Source organism: Aristolochia californica, unplaced genomic scaffold (assembly GCF_029961685.1).
Source record: "Aristolochia californica isolate CCGP_79_NKW_82.1479 unplaced genomic scaffold, dmAriCali1.0.hap1 SCAF_9, whole genome shotgun sequence".
Classification (NCBI taxonomy): Eukaryota; Viridiplantae; Streptophyta; class Magnoliopsida; order Piperales; family Aristolochiaceae; genus Aristolochia; species Aristolochia californica.
The window spans coordinates 24,887,263-24,902,433 of NW_027182290.1; the positions used below are offsets into that span (position 1 = coordinate 24,887,263).

The 15,171-nt window shown below is 37.4% G+C and overlaps 1 non-coding gene and 1 pseudogene across 1 annotated transcript; one reads left to right on the top strand and one right to left on the bottom strand.

Moving 5' to 3' along the window:
* The first annotated feature begins 452 nt into the window (after nt 1–452).
* Nucleotides 453–550, top strand: LOC137942277 (small nucleolar RNA snoR113). Its single transcript, XR_011110521.1, has one exon. It is a non-coding gene; the product is annotated as a small nucleolar RNA snoR113 (small nucleolar RNA).
* Nucleotides 551–8,735: 8,185 nt separating this feature from the next.
* On the bottom strand, nt 8,736–10,334 carry LOC137940066 (elongation factor 1-beta-like; annotated as a pseudogene).
* Between the last annotated feature and the right edge of the window lie 4,837 nt (nt 10,335–15,171).

Genomic DNA, 15,171 nt, shown 5'->3' on the forward strand with positions numbered 1-15,171 from the left:
TTTCCTTAATGGTGATACTATGTGTTGGGACGTTATGGTGCAAAAATCACGTAGGTCAAAAAGTTAGTGGGGGGATAACTTGTGAGAGAAACGCTGGAGGAGCGGTGTGAGCTTTCAAAATGCTGGTTTTGTTGGTCTCGAAAGGGGAAAAAGCTGAGAGCCCCTTGTTTGCGATTGAAAGATCGCATCAACTGTTCATAAACATGGCCATCTCATATTCTTCTTGCCTTTCTAGCTTAATTTTTGGTGGAAGTTGATGGCTGCTATCATGTGGCTATCTTCAGATTTTATTTTATTTTTTATTTTTATTGTCTTCAGATTCTTTTTTTGTTTGAATGATCTATCTTCAGATTGTTCATCTGATGAATTTGATATGACCTGCAAACTTGATCTGTGCATCGAAACACCACACAAGATTATTATCCTGCTTAAGGTGAATTCTGTTGTCCATCTGGCGATGATGTAAAAAAGGCCAGTCTTACAGCTGCCACAGGCTTTGCCAAGCTCATAGTAGAATGATGTGGTAAGTCTGAGGTATTACCTGATCTAGATTCGGTAGTCGACATCTTTTCAAAATAATCTTATAAGATTTGCTACCATATTTACGGATAATTTCTCTGCCCTAGTGTAATTAGTTGTCCTCCCTTTTATGTTTGATTCAGCTACTTAGAACCAGGTTCTTTAGTCAGATCTACTTGCCATTAGAACCTGGACATATCTGGTCTCTAATTGTTGTGGCTTAGTTCTGCCCTAAAAATCGTCTCTATTCTTTGGCATTGAGAATCCATGTTGAGAATTTGACTATAAATTTTTCCCCTTCTTCATTTGACAATCCATTCACAGAAAATTTCCATGGTCATTATTTTTATGCATTTATTCATCTCTTATCTTTTATCTTCGAGGATGGAATACAAAATTCTTTTAGTTAATGCTTCTCTTTCTTTTACCAACCAAATTATGAAATAATTGAACCAAACTGCACCAATGGACTGTTGGGATCACCATCTTAAAGAAACCAGACCAAGATGAGCCACTAAGAAAGCCAAAATTTGGCAAAATGACATGCTTGGCATGATCCTGTCTTTATGTGTGGTCTAAATAACATCAACTTGATGTGGGCTCTTTAAAGGAATTCGTCACTGTTTTCTGTTCATGACCTATCTAATCATTTTTGCTTCTATTACTTTATCTATATGCACACAAGGCCAAGGTAGATAGCTAGATAGCTAGTGAAATCAATATTTAACCAGTTTGATAACTTTTTATTAGTTGGTAACTCTATTATCCATGTAAAAATCAAGATTTGGGTAAAGGAAGAGGAAGAAATTGAGAGAAAAGGACAAATGAAAAGAAGAGTTTTCTAAAGACCTTGAATGGTATCCTAGGGAATTGTGCATGAATTACCAGATACTCTTTATTGTTAGGAATTAGATGCCCTAATTTCAAAATAAGGAGAACAATAATAATAATCTCAAAAAAAGGAAAAACAAGCAACGAAAAATAACAAGAAGATTTATATAGGTTCGCCTCAAGGTGAGACTACGTCTTATCGTTCGCCATTGTAGTAATCCACTATGAAGATGAAATAGTTTACAAGAGAAATTACACAGTTACAGGTATTTTCTCTAACCTCTGAGGCTACAACTCTAGCTTCTTCTCGGTGATGATAAAAACCCTAATAGTGGCGTCCTTCAATTGTAAAGAGAAAATTAGGGTAACGGCAATACAAGAGAAAAATTCTAAAATTGCCCTTAATGAAACGACAATTAATATATCGTGGACTGGGCAGGGGCTTCGCCCCCACACCCCCTCCACGACGACCTTACTGCGTACCGACTCAGCATAAGGTGTTGATTAGGCTCCAAAATAATAATCTTCCACTATGAGATTAATCCATCATCAATATCTCCTCTACAGTGGCAACAACGTCTCAATCCTCAAAGAGAAGTTCAACTGAAGTTGCACATAATTTTAGTTTCTAGATCGTAACACTCTTTGCCAAAATATCAGTTGGATTCTGACTTCCTTAAATCTTCTCAAGTGCTAAGACTCCATCCTCCAGAGCCGATCTTATGAAGTGATAACGTACCTTTATGTGTTTTGTTCTGGCCTTACATGATTCTTTGCTAAATGAATAGCACTTTGATTGTCACGGTATAACACATTCTTCATAGAAAGACTGCAGTTATACCATCTTTTTGCTGGCTTTAGTCACAACCACATATCTACCTCAGTAGTGGAAAGAGTAACTATCTTTTGCAACTTGGAGACCTAACTAACTGTTGTACCATCCAACGTATATACATATCTAGTGGTGCTCTTCCTGCCATCAATGTCTCCAGCCGTGTCAGCATCTACATAACCCTATAATCCCATGTATGACTTTCTGAAACATAAGGTTGAGTTTGTAGTGCCTATCAAATACCTGAGAATTGTTTCCCAATGTTGCTTACCCGGATTACTCATATATCTGTTCACAACTCCCACTGCATGAGCTATGTCTGGTCTAGTGCACACCATGGCATACATGAGACTACTAATAGCAGAAGCATGAGGCACATTGGCCATGTGGGTTTGTTCCTGCTCTGTAGAAGGTGATTGCTTCTTAGATAGCTAAAGTGACTAGCCAAATGAGTACTCACTAGTTTCGCATCATTCATGTTGAATCTACTCAACATCTTCTTCATATATTCTTCTTGTAACAATTTCAAGACATCAATGTCCCTAGTAATCCTCATCCCAATGATTAGTTTTGTAGAACCCAAGTCTTTCATTGCAAACTTCTTGGACAACTCCCTTTTCAACTTATCTATTTCCTGTTTGCAAATATCTACTATCAACATGTCATCAACATATAGTAGTAGAATGATGTAGGCAGCGTCAAGCTTCTTCACATAGCAGCAATGATCTGCTTGGCTCCTGAAGAAACCATTACTACTCATAAAGGTGTTAAACTTCTTATACCATTGGATTGGAGCCTGTTTAAGACCATACAAGCTCTTTTGAAGTTTGCAGACCATTTTCTTCTTTCCCTGTGCTTTGAAACCCTATAGATGCGTCATGTAAATTTCTTCCTCTAAATCACCATGAAGAAAGGTTATCTTTGCATCCAACTATTCTAAGGGTAAGTATTCATTTGCCACTAGTCCAAGCACTATTCTAATAGTAGTCAATTTCATTAATGGAGAGAAAATTTCAGTGTAGTCAATGCCTTCTTTTTGTTGAAAGTCCTTTACCACCAGTTTTGCCTTGTACCGCTTGCCTTGTACAGTTTTGCAAGGTCTTCTTCTCTTTTGGTAATTTGGTCAACTACTATGTCTGATTGGATAACGGTGAATCCATCTCATCCCGCATGGCCAACTCCCACTGTCGATTCATCAGCTTGCACGACTTCCTCATAACTCACTGGTTCACCTTTATCAGTCAAAAAAATATAATTCAGTGCAAGGGAGTACCTTTGTGGTGGTCTACTAGTTCTGGAAGATCTCCTGAGTACAATCATAGGAATATTCTAATTTATTTCTGGGGGTATTTTTTTTGGTCTTCCTAATTAATATTCTCTATCTCAATAACTGGAAAATCTCTCAATTGAATCACTTTTGACTTCTTGGCTTCATCATTTGCGCTCTCAGACTCTGTTCTCAAACTGTTTTTATACATAACACCTTCATTAAAGATCACATCCTTGCTCCTGATTTTAATCATCCTAGAAGCGATAACCAAACTCGGTACCACCATATCTTAGATTTAACATCATATTTACTTCTAACAGCAAAATAAATATGAATATAACAAACACAACCAAAAACTTTCAAGAAAGAAAGATTTACCTCTTTGCCACTCCAAACCTCTTCTAGTATTTTGCAATTCAATGTTGTTGAGGGACATCAGTTGATCAAATAGGCCGTGGTGCTAATAGCTTCAGATTGGAACACATTTGGCAATCCTATATGCAATCTCATGCTCCTAGCACACATTCAAAGTCTTATTCAACCTCTCTGCCATACCATTTTGTTGAGGTTTTCCAGGAATGGTCTTCTTCACTTGATTCTATTATCAACACTATACCGTTTGAAATCATCATCTATATATTCTCCCCCATTATTTGGCTGCAAGTACTTCACCTTCAAATTTGTTTCATTCTCAACCATTGCTCTCCATATCTTGAAGGTATCAAAGACTTCAGATTTCTTTTTTAGGAAATAAACTCAAAATTTTTTGCTTACATCATCAATAAATATCACATAGTAGTTTAAACCACTAAAAGAAGTAACAGTTGAAGGCCTCCACACAGCTGTGTGAACCAACTCCAATTTTGCTTTCTTTTGCTCCTTTCTTGCTTTAGAAAAGCTAACCCTTTTTTGCTTGTCGAAAATACAACCTTTACAGAAACTGTTTTTACAGTTTTTAATCCTGGTAGCTTCCCTTTGTATTGAAGTACTTTCATTCCCTTCTCACTCATGTGATCGAGCCTATAATCAGAATTAGTAACAACATCAACAACTGCAACCATGTCTCTGCAACTAGAAGTGAAGTAAAAAAGTTCCATTTTTAACTCTTCGTGCAATAACCATGGCTCCCTTAGTGACTTTCCAAGCAACACTATTAAAAGTCACGTTATGACTTGCATCATCAAGTTGCCCTTTTGAGATCAGATTACGCATAAGTTTTGGTACATGTCTCACCTTTTGAATTTTTCACACTAACCCGTTTGACATCCTCAAACTGACATTACCAATACCGACAATATCCAAAGGTTCTCTATCAGCAAGATACACCTTCCTATGATCTCTAGCAATATAATTCTCCAAGATCTCACGATGTGTGGTGGTGTGAAAAGAAGCTCCTGAATCTAACACCCAAGAGTCAATAAGGCTATCAACTGACAAGAGTAAAGTATCTTATACCTCTTCAATCACCGCATTTGTAGCATCGTTTTTCTTTTCAAAGAGTAAACCTTCTTTGGTGCTTCGCAATTCTTTTGTATGTGACCAGACTTACCACAATTATAGTGTTTCACATTCCTTCCGAATTTTGACTTGCTTCTACTATTCCTCGACTTTCCTCTACCATTGCCCTTGTTGGAATTCCTCTCAAAGTTTCTGCCCCTAGTATCGACACTTAGGGCAGAATTAGATGTCGATGATTTTCTAGAGTTATTTCTACGAACTTCTTCCGCGAGAATGGTTTCCTGAACATCATCAAAGATCAACTTCCCATTGCCTACAGAGTTGTTGACTGCAACCCTCATAGGCTCCCAAAAATTTAGTAGAGACACCAAAAGAATTAAAGCACGAACCTCATCATCAAATTTAATTTGAATAGGTCAATTGATTGACAATCGTACTAAACTCATTCAAATGCGATCTTTGATGTATTTTCTATCATCTTTAAATTGAAGAGTTTTTTCATGAGATGTACCTTATTATTTACGAAAGGCTCCTCATACATATCTGACAGAATCTTCATCATCCCCACTATAGTTTTCTCCGACGCCACCTTATGTGCAACGTTCTTTGACAGTGTTAACCGGACTACTCCCAATACCTGTTTATCGAGGAGCTTTCACTCATCATCTTTCATACCTTTATGTTTCATATCTAGAAGTGGTGTGTGCCATTTGTTTACTGTAAAGATATTCTTTGATCTGCATCCTCCAGAACGCAAAATCCATACCATCAAACTTGTTGATTCCAAGTGTCGATCCTTCTCCGCCAGCCATTTCTCTCAATCACGAACCAAAACTCTGATACCACTTGTTAGGAATTAGAGGCCCTAATTCCAAACTAGCGAGACCAATAATAATAATTGCAAAAGAAAGAAAAACAAACAACAAAAAATAACACCAAGATTTATACAGGTTCGTCTTAAGGTGAGACTACATCCTGTCTTTTGCTGCTGCAATAATCCACTATGAAGATGGAATAGTTTACAAGAGAAATTGCATATTTATAGGTGTTTTCTCTAACCTCTCTCGGGCTACAACTCCAGCTCCTTCTTAGTGATGATAAAAACCCTAATAGCGACGCCCCTCAATTATAAAGAGAAAATTAGGGCAACTGCAATACAAGAGTAAAATGTAATTAATATATAGTGGAGCGGGTGAAGAAAAAATTAGGGCAACTGCGATACAAGAGTAAAATGCAATTAATATATAGTGGATCGGGTGAGGGTTTCGCCCCCACACCCCTGGGAGGGGGGGTTTCCCGCCCCCCTTCCAACCTCCACAATGATTTTACTGCATATCGACTCAGTGTAGGGCATTGATTACGCTCCACAACTTAACACTTATAGGTGTTTTGAATTAAAATTATAAAAATACCCCTATACACTTAATAAACCTTAAACTTTTTATATCTCCCTAACTAAATATCCTATGTATATAAAAATTTAACCACAAATATAATTTAAGATGCAGAACAAGATTACATTAAAATAATTAACCATTGAAGTGGTATAATGGCCAAATTACCTCTAGAGGGTAAAATAACAAATATACCCCTAGATGTATCTTCTAACACTCCCCCTCAAGATGGAGCGTATATATCCAGGAATCCCAACTTGTTGCAAAATGATTTAAATTCTCACTTGTCAAGGATCTTGGTGAAGACATCTCTCAACTGATCTCCAGATTGAATAAACAGAGTTACTACCTCCTTTTTCATCGCTGCATCTCAAATGAAGTGACAATCCACTTCTATATGTCTACTCCTCTCAAGGAAAACTAGATTATTTTCAATAAAGATCACAACCTGATTATTAAAAAACATATTCATCGTCTCATCTTTGTTGAAACCCAACTCTCATGAGACTGACTTAACCCACATCAACTTGTTTTTTATGTGAGTCATCAGCCTATATGCAACTTCTACACAAGAACGGACTACAACATTCTTCTTTTTTACTTCGCCAACAAACCAAATTTCCTTATAAGATAACTCTTTAACATTCATTTAAAACTTTTCAAAAAATACATGTCTCGAGTTCGAGCTCCAACATACATTTAAAACTTTTTAAAAAATACATGTAAAATAAATTGTATATAAAATTATGCATACATTTCACATAAAATTGGGCATAAGGGTGACATCGAATCGAGCTGAGCTTGAACCTTCCTATGTTCAAGCTGAACTTGATTTAAATATTTCAAACTTGAGCTCGAGTCAACCCTAGCCTCGAGCCTAATAATTTTAACCAAGTTTGAGCTCAAGCTCGAGCTCTAGCCGAGTTCGAGTTTAACCTACATTTAATACTCTACATAAAATATTTCAAATAAATTATATAAAAAATTATGCATACATTTAAAAAAAAAAGAATGATAGGAGAGGTTCGGGATTGAATCTCGATAATGGATTAGAATGCACCAATATTAATCTTTTTTACTTCAAATGTTGTCTAGCTTATTTTGTAATTTTTGAATCTGGCCATAAATTTACTATGGCCTCCTTAATGCCCCTGGTTGAAAATTTATACTCTAGGAAAAACTAAAAATGTTTTTCCTATGATACATATTTTCAAAAAAACATTTAAATAAAATCCTATTACTATTAGTGATTTACTAAAAAATTACAAGAAATATTTTAAAATTTTGTTAGGAAAGTTAAATGACCTCTTATTGCCTATTCTAGGGAAATAAATAAAAATTAATAATCAATTTAATATATTACTATACTTATCGATAAATTTTTAATCAAATAAAATGTCGAACACAAAATTGTTATGAAAATTGCCTCCTACTAAAAGTATTATAGCATCAACTGTCAAATACTTATTCAAAAAAAATTTATACGGTTTTCTAACCCTTCTTGGCAGGAAAATCTTACTTAGAAAATTATATGAATTTTTTAATAAGAGTTTCCAATTAGAAAAATGTTTCCAAAAACATGAGACATTAATAGTCCCTAGAAATATATTTCTACTAAAAATGTATTTTCAATATTTCTTGAAAAAACCATAGTTTAGTCGAATTTGGCTCGTTAACTCAAACGCATATAAATCAAATTGAACCGAATCAGTTTGATGCCACCCTTACTAATGACCGAATAGGATCCGAATAACTAATAGGATCGGAATAATGGTCAGATCCGACATTAGCATAGGCAGAAGCGTATAGCTGTGAAATTTTGTCCAAATCAATAGGGGTTTAGTCAACAAACATAAAATTTGAAGTTCATCTTCATCTACATTTTCATCTACATGAATTTCATCTTCAAAATCGGTGTTAGTGTGGACGAGTTCATGTGCACTGGAAAACAGTTTCCAGTGTTAGTGCCCCAAAATGAGAAAAACACGAAAAATAAGAGAAATAATAACTTGTAATAACTCTTATTACAAGTTATAAATTACAATTTTATGAAAAAATTATATTATTATTATTTTAAAAAAAAAATCTCTTCTTTGACAACCCAAAAGTGTTCATTGGGTTTCAGGCTGCAGTCTCATCCTGTTGGATTACTGGATTGGACCTGAAATATGGCTTGCAATCAGGAATGCAGAGGACTTCATTGGAATGAAAACAGGACCGATCTAAATTACCTTTTTTTGTATTAACAGATATGAGCAAATTAGAAATTATTTGTGGTTCTTCAGGACTTTTACAGCTGAAGCATCCCATCCACAGTTTCTGCCTCACAAAACCTTTCATCAATGAGGTGGTCAAAACCACATCGCATTGTAAAACCAAAATAAGTCGTGCTCACTGTCGCTTTCATTCAAATTTTACGAATGGGACAGCTTCATAGCTTCTCTTCCGAGAGGTGCTCCTCAATGAGACCGTCAACAGAGACAAGGTCATCCACAATTGTCATCAGGATCTGGAGCTTCTTAATACCGTAACCAACAGGGACAAGCTTTGCTGCAAACAGGAACATTATGACAAATTGTTCGAATTACCCCACAGATATTAAATCTGGATCAAGACATGCAAAAAATTAAGATTATGGAGATCACGTACATGCTCCCAACAGGAGGCCAGGCATTTCAACACCACGAACAGCCTCCTCCAGTTTCTTCATGTCAGTTTCATCGTCCCAAGGTTTCACATCCAGGACGACTGAGGATTTCCCACCTGAAATTAGAAATAGTAAACTAATAATTAGTGGAACTGATAGCAAAATAACTTTTTGACCTAATTACTCGACTGGTTTAAGAAATCTACGGAAATCTGGTAAACAAAAGAGATTCTCACTTTCTTTCTTCTTTGCAGTGGCCATTGCAGCTGTCCTTTCCTAAGCTGCTTTCTTGTCCTCCGTTTCTTCTCCAAAGAGATCCAAATCATCATCATCATCATTTACTGCTGGTGCAGCATCCTATAAGATTCAGGCAATATGTTAACTTATCATTTTTTATAAAATGCACTTTGATGGAAAATGTAAATACAAAGTTCAAGCTTCACAGCTTAGGTCAAGAACATATATATATTTCCTACAAGATTGCACCACTGGTGACCAAGATTAGTAATAGCTACAGTCAAAATAGTAGTAATGATAATTTTACATTGAACGAATCTGAGAAAGCTTAAAGCAACCCTTGTGTGTTTAACAGACTTTACCTGATTATTACAAGAGTAATAACAGCTTTAGCGCAATAAATGAAACCATTTTCCTCAATATGAAAATAAGAGTTATAAGCAACACAAGCAAAAAATAACCCCAAATTTGGCACTAAAAATAAAATTAAATCAAATACAACACTAATTTAATCGAAAAAAAGGGTTTAGTCATACCTTATGAAATTTGGAGAAAACCGATACTAAAAGGTGAAATTGAAGCCTAATCGAAGTAGAAATTAAGCAATCGATGCCCAATGTCGAAATAGAAGAAAATCGAAATCAAAATGGGAGAAATTGAACGAAATCGTAAGGTATTTTGGAGGAAAAGAGAATAGCGAGAGAGAGAAGGGAGTGGGAGGCCGAAAGGGAGAAGATAGGGAAGCCGAGAGGGAGACCGAGAGACAGAGGGCGGAGAATGAGTCCGAGAGAAGAGAGAGAGCAGAGACCTCGGGGCCGCATGGAGATGAGAGGAGGTGCGGGAGAGAGCGAGAAAAAAATGAAACTGAGAAGAGAGCGAGAGGGGGGGTGCGGGGAGAGAGAAAAAAAAAACGTCGAGGGTTCGAACCCTGGCGTTTAATTCATGTAGATGATTGGCAATTTTGGACGAAAACCAGATTCCATAAACTATAACGTGGAGATGATGTTCACCTTCATCTTAGTCATCGAGATGACTTGCAGTCTGGCGCTCCACTGATGACGTCAGGAGATGAATTGAGTAATGCGGTTGAAGTTCATCTCCTGCATCAAGTTGACTAACCTTCCTAGGTGTCTGAGCCTTACGCATGGTTGAGATGTGTTCGGCCTATCACACTTAACCAACGGCTTCGATGAATCTGCATTATTCAACGATTTGAGATGAAAATTGGGTATATTTCTGGAGAAACAAAGTTTAAAAAAGAATTGGAAGTGCCTCGTCTCTTTCCAGTACGGTTCTTGGTGCGAGAGCGGCAAGAATGACGAAAGGGCCGCCATCAAATTGAATTCAATACCTCTATCCTTCTTTTTCCAAGAAAGAAGAAAATGTGCAAGAGATTGAATTTTTCCAAGATGGACTTCATCGTGCGAGAAGATCCTATCCTTTCTTCTCTTCTGTTCTGTAAAACAGAGAGAACCGAAAAATAATAACAGAGATTCAAAGAATGATTTTCCGACGATGTATCCTTCTCCGTTAGGAGGCTATTTATAATACATTACAAGTCGATTTTAGGATCAATTTAGATCCTAAAATCAAGGGATACAATCAAGAATACAATCACGGGATCGGAGGAAACAATCACGCTATACAGTTTCCTCCGATCACGCTATACAGCTATACAGTTCAATACTCCCCCTCAAGTTGGTGCATAGATATCAGTCAAGCCCAACTTGTCAATTATACCATGAAATATTTTCCCTGATATTGCCTTCGTGAGCATATCAGCCATCTGACTCGCAGATTGAGTAAAGGGGAATTGTATAATCTTTGCATCAAGGTTCTCTTTGATGAAATGACGATCAACTTCAACATGTTTAGTGCGATCATGTTGAACTGGATTTTGTGCAATTGCGATAGCTGCCTTGTTATCACAGTGAAGATTCATAGGTTTGTCGTATTCAATCCCTAAGTCTCTCAGTATATTCTGTATCCATAACACCTCGCATACACCATGAGCCATACCTCGAAATTCAGCTTCAGCACTTGATCTTGATACTACCTTCTGTTTTTTGCTTTTCCAAGTAACAAGATTCCCTTCCACAAAAGTAAAGTAACCCGGCGTGGATCTTCTGGTTGTTTGATCACCTGCCCAATCAGAATCTGTATACCTTTCAATACTAGAGATATCATTTTTTGAGAATAACAAACCTTTTCCTGGAGCACTCTCTAAGTATCTCAAGATCCGATAGACTGCTTCCATATGTTCTTCACTTGGTGCATGCATGAACTGGCTCACAACGCTTACTGCATATGCTACATCGGGCCTTGTGTGTGATAGGTAGATTAATCTTCCAACTAATCGTTGATAACGCCCTTTGTCTGCTGGAATTTGATCTGGAAGAATTCCGAGTTTATGATGCATTTCCATGGGCGTCTCTATTGGTTTACAGTCAAGCATTCCGGTTTCGGCTAGAAGATCCAACACATATTTTCGTTGTGAAAGGAAGACTCCATGTTTCGATCTTGCAACTTCAATTCCCAAAAAATATTTAAGTTGTTTGAGATCCTTCATTTCGAATTTAGTACATAAATACTCCTGTAAAGCTTGCATTTCACCTGGGTCATCTCCTGTCACGACCATATCATCAACATATACAATTAATGTTGTTACCTTTCCTTCTTTGTGTTTTATAAACGAAGTATGATCTGAGTTACTTTGTTTATAACCAAACTCCTTCATTGTAGCCGAGAATCTCCCAAACCATGCTCTACGTGACTGTTTCAGCCCATACAATGACTTCTTCAATTTACAAACTTTACCTTGAGACAAAGAACCACTTTTTATGCCTGGTGGTAGTTACATGTAGACTTCTTCTTCTAAGTCTCCATTGAGGAAGACATTTTTAACATCAAATTGTTACAGAGGCCAGTCTCGATTTACTGCTATAGATATAAGAATACGATTGTATTGATCTTAACTACTGGTGCAAAAGTATCCTGATAGTCTATCCCATACCTTTGCGTATATCCATTTGCAACTAGCCGAGCTTTATATCTTTCTATGCTTCCATCCGGTTTGAGTTTCAAAGTGAACACCCATCGACATCCAATTGTTTTTACTCCTTTAGGTTGGGGAACAAGTTCCCAAGTGACATTTTTTTGTAGAGCCTCCATCTCTTCGTTCATCACTTTTTTCCATTTTGGATCAGATAATGCATCCTGCACATTACTAGGAATAGAAACCCTAGATAATTGATCAACAGTAAATGCATACGATTTAGTCAACCTATGGGAGGACATATAGTTATTGATTGAGTATTTGATCTTGGCTTCAAGATCAGGTTTATACTATTTTTTTGGAACTCCCCTATTCAATCTTTGTGGATATCTAGGGGTTATGTTTTCTGTAGGAAGACATGTTTCATTAGACTCATCAAACACAGGATTCGTATTTACCTGAGGAGGAACATTCCGGGTTGATTCTTCAGTTGTTGGTTTAGACGGGGGCAACTCTGGGGGTTCTTTAGGTGAAATTACTGAATCACAGTCTTGTTGCACATCATGACACTTGAAAAAATCATTCACCGCTTCTAACTCAATAAACTCAGCACCTCCATTAGTTTCATGTGGAACATTCTCTACATTTGAACTCTCCCCTTGAAGAGATGTCCAAGAAACTCCCCCTGAATAATAAGGGACTGATTCATGGAAGGAGACATCTAGAGTCACATGGAGCTTGTTGGTGTGTGGATCATAACACCGATATCCTTTTTGAAATTCAGAGTAGCCAAAAAATACACATCGCTTGGCACATGGATCAAATTTATTTCGCAAGATCTTTGGGATATGAACATAAGCGGTACACCCAAAAATTCGGGGTTCAAGATTCGGAAGATGGGGAATTGAAATCAGGGATTGCAGCTTGCGTAGAGGAGTTTGAAAATCAAGTACTCTAGAAGGTGTTCGATTGATGAGGTAGGCAGCAGATGTGATAGCTTCGCCCCAATAAAATCGAGGCATGTTCATGCCAAAGAGAGAGGCACGCACTACTTCCAAAAGTTGTCTATTCTTTCTTTCTACCAATCCATTCTGTTGGGGAGTATAGGTGCAAGAAGTCTGATGACGAATTCCATGAGTGGTCAGAAAATTTTCGAGAGAAGCATTAACAAACTCAATCCCATTGTCAGATTGCAAAACACGAATCTGCTTTTGGTATTGAGTATGTATCATTGTATGGAATTTCTGAAATGCTAGACACACATCACTCTTTTGGATAAGCTGAGATACCCAAGTCATTCTAGTGTATTCATCAATAAATGTCACAAAGTAACGAGCTCTAGAAATAGAGGGAACCTTGGCTGGACCCCAAACATCAGAATGAATAACCTCAAAAGGTTCGAAACTTTTATTCAAACTTGGTAAATAAGCAATACGGTGGCTTTTAGCCAATTCACATGTGTCACGATGAAAATGTACATCAGTCAAACCTGAAAAAAGTTGAGGTCGCAATTTCTTAAGATAACCAAAGGAAAGGTGGCCTAATCGTCGGTGCCATAACCATACAGTTGTTTAAGCATTATCTTCACTGCTAGCTTGATTTGTCTGACTGATTTTTGATCTCCCATTCTCTGTCAACTCCAAATAGTAGAGTTTGCCCCGTCTAACACCATAACCAAGAATCTTCCAGGTTAGAATGTCATGAAAGACACAAAATGAGGGCCAAAAAGTTACAGTACAAGCAAGAGTGGAAGTAATTTGGTTAACAGACAAAAGGTTATATTCAAGAGAGGGAACCACAAGGACAATATCTAATGTCAGATTATTGGATAATATAACATTTCCTTCCCCAGTAATAGGAGAGGTACTACCATTGGCTGTTGAAATAACAAATTGTGGAGAAGGTAGGATTGATTCTAACTGACTGGGATCCCTTATCATGTGATTGGATGCACCTGTATCAATAATCCAACGTCTATTCTTAGAATGTACAGAAAATACTAATGCATTATCGAGAATACCTGGATGGGCAACATTTGCAGTAGGTAGCTCTTGATTATCTTCCATGGATGTCACCATAGCTTTCCCAGCAATCTTGTTACGAGGATTTTTCGAGAAATCCCACCACTCTGGATAGCCAATAATCTCATAACACCGGTGTTGTGAATGTCTTTTTTTCCCGCAGTGAATACATACACGATTGTTACCTTTGCCAGAGGATTGAGGGTTCCGACTGCTTGATGATCCTTATCGGTTTTGGTTGACCAACATCGCCGAGTTCTCTGAGACTGGACGATAGGTCCCCATTGTCTGTCTCTGTTGATATTCGCGTCTGACATATGCATATGTACTCTCCAAATCAAGTTTGGGGTCTTTTCGCAAAATTTCTCCACGAACTTGATCAAACTCGGAGTCAAGCCCACTGAGAAAAATATGAACCCGAAGTCTAGCCATTGCAGAGTGCAACTGGATTAGCCCTTCGACTGTTCCTTCATGAGATATAGTTCTATGATCAATCTCCTGGAAAATAATAACCAATTCATTGTAGTACGAGGATAATGGTCTACCATTTTGTTTGGTAGAAAAAGATCTCTGGTTCAGCTCAAATATACAAGTTTCATCGGATCCATCATAGAACGTTTTTGATATTGCTTCCCATATCTCGTTGGCAGTGGAGAGGCGAAAAAATCGCTGCATAAGCAATGGACTCATGGAGTCAATAAGCCAACTTTTGACTCTTTGATTTTCAGTAATCCATGCTCCAAGATTGGCATCGCCAGATACTGGTTTTTTTGTTTCGCCGGTGAGGTATCCAGCTTTGTTGCGTGCGCCAATTCGCATCTCCATGAGTTGGGACCATAATGAATAATTGGTCTCATCGAGGATAATTCCAGTTGGAAGCGCATAATTGTCTTGGTGGACTATAATCTGTGGTGATGGGATAAGTTCGGTAGATGCGCCTGTAGTGGTGGCCATCGATCTAATTTTT